A 7052-nucleotide genomic window follows, 5' to 3' on the forward strand; every position below is an offset into this window, starting at 1 on the left:
TGGAGAGGGCGAGATGGGAGGAAAATGACCAAGCCGTCGAGGCATTCCCGTTTGCTGCTATGCCGCCTCCGCCTCTGCTGCCGACCTCTTCCCCTGACCTCACCACGCCCGCTCCCAGCAGCAGGGTGACTTTAAAGGTTTGAGTCCGGTGAACTTGGGGGAGCGGATGCCACCTCCAGGCAAGGCAGCTAGGGACATGGGAGAATATCCTCTAGCTCGACAGTGGCGCCCTATTCCCCAGTCGCTTCCGTCAAACCCCTTCCCCAGAACACCCATGTCTAGATTGTGTGTCGGTCTGACTACCAGCCTGCCTGCCTATATATTTGAGAATGGGAGGGGCTAGTCTACGTGTGTGACTGTCGTTTTACCTAACGGAGGAGCAGCCGACGAGTAGGTCTCTCTATTTGCCTGCCTAACTATCTATCTATCTGTCTGTCTATCTATCTATCTATCTATCTATCTATCTATCTATCTATCTATCTATCTAAGTTTCTATCTATCTATCAAGTGGAGTCATAGCAGGAGCCAAGTGTGACTTTTTACTTGTGTGTCTGTTGGAGGAGGAGGTTAGTTTGTCTATCTACCTATCTACCTATTGGAAGAGAAGGAGGAGGCGTGTGTGTGTGTGTTTGTGCATGTCTGTCTGTCTATGTTTCTGTCTCCCTCTATAATGGATGAGGAGGAGGAGGTTAGGATAGATGGCTGTGTCTAAATGGAGGAAGACGCTAGTGTGTCTGACTGTCTATTTATTTGTCTCTCTGTCTGTCTAATGGAGGAAGCCTCTCAGTATTTGACTCACCTGGAAGGATGTCAATTGCCACCCTGAAGCAACAGAGGGTGCCCCCATTGCAGTCTGAGGGGGACAATGGATGGGAACCCACAGGCTTGCCAGGGCAGACCGTGCCTCCCGCTTCTGCTCTTTCTATAGCCGCCCGTGCCAAGCCCCAGCCCGGCACCCGCCGCGCCCCACCGCACACCCGCTTCACGGGAGCCGGAAAACACAGAGATGTGCACCTCGAGTACCTAGGGTAGCCGAAACCAACCCTAGGACCGGCCAAGGGGGAGATCGGAGCAAATACAGGGGCTCGGTGGGGCAGACCCGCCTCCTCACTGCAGCCCCTAATCACACCGGGACTGCCTGCGGGGCGCAGGCTCACATGGAAACATGGATACTGTGAACCCGGGGCAGGAGAGCCCGCCCCCCGGACAGGCTCTTGTGGAGATGGGAGCAAACTGATCGCTCACCCGATGTAGTCCGCTCCCCTCAACGTGCCTGTACCCAGAGATCACCTCAGCTGCCTCCCAGGACCTGGCAGACAGGGAGAATTAAATCCCGCACACCTGGTGTAGCAGAGGCCACCCCGAGGCCAGGACAGGGGGAGATGGTAGGAAAATGACCGACTCGCCGATGCATCCCCCTTAGCTGCTGAGCCGCCTCCATATCTGCCGATGACCTCTTCCCCTAGCCTTCCCATGCCTGCTCCCAGGAGCAGGCTAAGTTCAAAGGCTTGAGCCCAACGAATTTGGGGGAGCGGAGGCCGCCCTCAGGCAAGGCTGCTAGGGACATGGGATATAATCCTATTACTCGCCAGTGGCACAACTCTCCCTGGACAACGCTTCTTAACCTGGTCCACAGAACGCACCCCACCTCTAGTGTGTCAGTCTGTCTGACTGCCTGCTTGACTGCCTGCCTATTGGAGGATGGGAGAGGCAAGCCTTTGTGTGTGCCCGTCTGTTTATCTAACGGAGGAGGAGGAGACTAGTATGTCTCTCTGCCTGCCTATCTAACTCTCTATCTATAGATCTATTTATCTACCTAACTATCTATCTATCTAAAGGAGGCAAAGCTGTAGGCTAGTGTGCCGTTTTATTTGTCTGTGTATTGGAGGATTAGGTTAGTGTGTCTATCTACATAAATACCAATTTGAAGAATAGGAGGATGCTACCGTGCGTGTGTGTGTGTGTGTGTGTGTGTGTGTGTGTGTGTGTGTGTGTGAGTGCGGGTCTGTGTATCAATGTACCTGAAAGTAAAGTGGGGGGATTCTACTGTATCTGTCTCTCAGTCAATGTGTGCATCTAACGGGAGGAGGAGTAAGCTAGTATGTCTGTCTCTCTGTCTATGTATCACATATGTATATATGTACGTTTATCTAGTCGAGAAGAAGGAGGCTACAGTGTCTATCTGTCTGTCGGTCAGAGGAAGAGAAGACTAGTGTGTATGTCGGTCTGTGGGTCTATGATTGTGTCTGTATTATTATCTAATGGAGAAGAAGAAGGATTCCAAAGTGTCTGGCAATCAGTCTGTCTCTCTACAGGAGAACATAGAGGCTAGTGTGTGTATCAGTCAATCTCAGTGACTATCTATCTAAAGGAGGAGGAGGAAGAGTCTATTACGTTTCTCTATCTATTATCTAATGGAGGAGGAGATTAGTGTGTCTCACTACCTAATTAATTGAGGAGAAGTAGGACGCCAGTGTGTGCATGTGTGTGTCTGTGGGTGTCTGCGTATGTATGTATGTGTCTCCCTCTATAATGCATGAGGAAGAGGAGGTTAGGATATATGGCTGTTTCTAAATGGAGGAAGAGGCTAGTGTGTCTGTCTGTCTATTTATTTGTCTCTCTGTGTGTCTAATGGAGGAAGAATCCCAGTATTCGTGCCACCTGGGGGGATGGCAATTGCCACCCTGAAGCAGCAGGGGGCGCCCCAACTACAGGCTGAGGGGAACACTGGCTAGAAACCCACAGGCTTGCCTGGGCAGCCCATGCCTCCCACTTCTGCCCTCTCTGTTTCCGCCACCGCCCCGCCCCAGTCCCGCCCCCGCCCCGCCCACAGGCCACCCCTGCCCGCCTCCCGGGAGCCGGGAAACGCAAAGATGTGCACCTCGTGTACCTAGGGTAGCAGAGATCAACCCTAGAACCGGCCAAGGGGGAGATCTGAGCAAATACAGGGGCTCGGTGGGGCAGCCCCGACTACTCACTGCAGCCCCTGATCGCACCGCGCCTGCCTCCGGGGCGGACGCTGACATGGAAACATGCATACGGTGAACCTGGGGCAGGACAGGCCGCCCCCAGGCCAGGCCGTTGTGGAGATGGGAGCAAACTGATGGGCTGATCAGAGGCAGTCCGCTCCCCACGACGTCCCTGTCCTCTGAAGTCACCTCAGCAGCATCCCAGGACCTGGCTGACCAGGAGAACTAAATCCCGGAAACCTGGGTTAGCAGAGGCCGCCCCGAGGGCAGACGAGGTGGAGTTGGGAGGAAAATGACCAAGCCGCCGAGGCATCCCCGTTTGCTGCTGTGCCGCCTCCACCTCTGCTGCCGACCTCTTCCCCTGAGCTCACCACGCCCGCTCCCAGCAGCAGGGAGACTTCAAAGGTTTGAGTCCGGTGAACTTGGGGGAGCGGATGCCAACCCCAGGCAAGGCAGCTAGGGACATGGAAAAATATCCTCTGGCTCGCCAGTGGCACCCTATTCCCCGGTCGCCGCCGTCCGACCCCTTCCCCATACCGCATATCTCTACTTTGTCTGTCTGTCTGACTACCTGCCTGAATGCCTATATATTCGAGAATGGAAGAGGCTAGTCTACGTGTCTGTCTCTCGTTTTACCTAACGGAGGAGGAGCCGACGAGAATGTTTCTCTATTTGCCTGTCTGTCTGTCTGTCTGTCTGTCTATCTATCTATCTATCTATCTATCTATCTATCTATCTATCTATCCAACTAGTGGAGGCATAGCCGAAGCCACGTGTGACTTTTTACTTGTGTGACTGTTGGAGGAGGAGGTTAGTTTGTATATCAACCTATCTACCTATTGGAGGAAGAGAAGGAGGCTAGTGTGTGTGTGTTTGTGTGTGTGTGTGTGTGTGTGTCTATGTATTTGTCTCTCTGTCTTTCTAATGGAGGATGGCTCTCAGTATTTGACGCACCTGGAGGGATGGCAATTGCCACCCTGTAGCAGCAGAGGGCGGCCCCATTGCAGGCTGAGGGGGACACTGGATGGAAATCCACAGGCTTGCCTGGGCCGCCCGTGCCTCCCGCTTCCGCCCTCTCTATAGCCGCCCGCGCCAAGCCCCAGCCTGACAACCGCCACGCCCCACTGCACACCCGCCTCACGGGAGCCGGAAAACACAGAGATGTGCACCTCGAGTACCTAGGGTAGCAGAGATCAACCCTAGAACCATCCAACGGGGAGACCTGAGCAAATACAGGGGCTCGGTGGGGCAGCCCCGACTACTCACTGCAGCCCCTGATCCACACCGCGCCTGCCTCCGGGGCGGACGCTGACAGGGAAACATGCATACGGTGAACCTGGGGCAGGAGAGGCCGCCCCCAGGCCAGGCCGATGTGGAGATGGGAGCAAACTGATCGGTTGATCAGAGGCAGTCCGCTCCCCACAACGTCCCTGTCCTCTGAAGTCACCTCACCATCATCCCAGGACCTGGCTGACTAGGAGACTTATATCCCGGAAACCTGGGGGTAGCAGAGGCCGCCCTGAGGCCTGGAGAGGGCGAGATGGGAGGAAAATGACCAAGCCGCCGAGGCATTCCCGTTTGCTGCTATGCCGCCTCCGCCTCTGCTGCCGACCTCTTCCCCTGACCTCACCACGCCCGCTCCCAGCAGCAGGGTGACTTTAAAGGTTTGAGTCCGGTGAACTTGGGGGAGCGGATGCCACCTCCAGGCAAGGCAGCTAGGGACATGGGAGAATATCCTCTAGCTCGACAGTGGCGCCCTATTCCCCAGTCGCTTCCGTCAAACCCTTTCCCCAGAACACCCATGTCTAGATTGTGTGTCGGTCTGACTACCAGCCTGCCTGCCTATATATTTGAGAATGGGAGGGGCTAGTCTACGTGTGTGACTGTCGTTTTACCTAACGGAGGAGCAGCCGACGAGTAGGTCTCTCTATTTGCCTGCCTAACTATCTATCTATCTGTCTGTCTATCTATCTATCTATCTATCTATCTATCTATCTATCTATCTATCTTTCTATCTAAGTTTCTATCTATCTATCAAGTGGAGTCATAGCAGGAGCCAAGTGTGACTTTTTACTTGTGTGTCTGTTTTAGGAGGAGGTTAGTTTGTCTATCTACCTATCTACCTATTGGAAGAGAAGGAGGAGGCTAGTGTGTGTGTGTTTGTGCATGTCTGTCTGTCTATGTTTCTGTCTCCCTCTATAATGGATGAGGAGGAGGAGGTTAGGATAGATGGCTGTGTCTAAATGGAGGAAGACGCTAGTGTGTCTGACTGTCTATTTATTTGTCTCTCTGTCTGTCTAATGGAGGAAGCCTCTCAGTATTCGACTCACCTGGAAGGATGTCAATTGCCACCCTGAAGCAACAGAGGGTGCCCCCATTGCAGTCTGAGGGGGACAATGGATGGGAACCCACAGGCTTGCCAGGGCAGACCGTGCCTCCCGCTTCTGCTCTTTCTATAGCCGCCCGCGCCAAGCCCCAGCCCGGCACCCGCCGCGCCCCACCGCACACCCGCTTCACGGGAGCCGGAAAACACAGAGATGTGCACCTCGAGTACCTAGGGTAGCCGAAACCAACCCTAGGACCGGCCAAGGGGGAGATCGGAGCAAATACAGGGGCTCGGTGGGGCAGACCCGCCTCCTCACTGCAGCCCCTAATCACACCGGGACTGCCTGCGGGGCGCAGGCTCACATGGAAACATGGATACTGTGAACCCGGGGCAGGAGAGCCCGCCCCCCGGACAGGCCCTTGTGGAGATGGGAGCAAACTGATCGGCTCACCCGATGTAGTCCGCTCCCCTCAACGTGCCTGTACCCAGAGATCACCTCAGCTGCCTCCCAGGACCTGGCAGACAGGGAGAATTAAATCCCGCACACCTGGTGTAGCAGAGGCCACCCCGAGGCCAGGACAGGGGGAGATGGTAGGAAAATGACCGACTCGCCGATGCATCCCCCTTAGCTGCTGAGCCGCCTCCATATCTGCCGATGACCTCTTCCCCTAGCCTTCCCATGCCTGCTCCCAGGAGCAGGCTAAGTTCAAAGGCTTGAGCCCAACGAATTTGGGGGAGCGGAGGCCGCCCTCAGGCAAGGCTGCTAGGGACATGGGATATAATCCTATTACTCGCCAGTGGCACAACTCTCCCTGGACAACGCTTCTTAACCCGGTCCACAGACCGCACCCCACTTCTAGTGTGTCAGTCTGTCTGACTGCCTGCTTGACTGCCTGCCTATTGGAGGATGGGAGAGGCAAGCCTTTGTGTGTGCCGGTCTGTTTATCTAACGGAGGAGGAGGAGACTAGTATGTCTCTCTGCCTGCCTATCTAACTCTCTATCTATAGATCTATTTATCTACCTAACTATCTATCTATCTAAAGGAGGCAAACCTGTAGGCTAGTGTGCCGTTTTATTTGTCTGTGTATTGGAGGATTAGGTTAGTGTGTCTATCTACATAAATACCAATTTGAAGAATAGGAGGATGCTACCGTGCGTGTGTGTGTGTGTGTGTGTGTGTGTGTGTGTGTGTGTGTGTGTGTGAGTGCGGGTCTGTGTATCAATGTACCTGAAAGTAAAGTGGGGGGATTCTACTGTATCTGTCTCTCAGTCAATGTGTGCATCTAACGGGAGGAGGAGTAAGCTAGTATGTCTGTCTCTCTGTCTCTGTATCACATATCTATATATGTACGTTTATCTAGTCGAGAAGAAGGAGGCTACAGTGTCTATCTGTCTGTCGGTCAGAGGAAGAGAAGACTAGTGTGTATGTCGGTCTGTGGGTCTATGATTGTGTCTGTATTATTATCTAATGGAGAAGAAGAAGGATTCCAAAGTGTCTGGCAATCAGTCTGTCTCTCTACAGGAGAACATAGAGGCTAGTGTGTGTATCAGTCAATCTCAGTGACTATCTATCTAAAGGAGGAGGAGGAAGAGTCTATTACGTTTCTCTATCTATTATCTAATGGAGGAGGAGATTAGTGTGTCTCACTACCTAATTAATTGAGGAGAAGTAGGACGCCAGTGTGTGCATGTGTGTGTCTGTGGGTGTCTGCGTATGTATGTATGTGTCTCCCTCTATAATGCATGAGGAAGAGGA

Source organism: Vicugna pacos, chromosome 7 (genome assembly GCF_048564905.1).
Source record: "Vicugna pacos chromosome 7, VicPac4, whole genome shotgun sequence".
NCBI classification, from domain to species: domain Eukaryota; kingdom Metazoa; phylum Chordata; class Mammalia; order Artiodactyla; family Camelidae; genus Vicugna; species Vicugna pacos.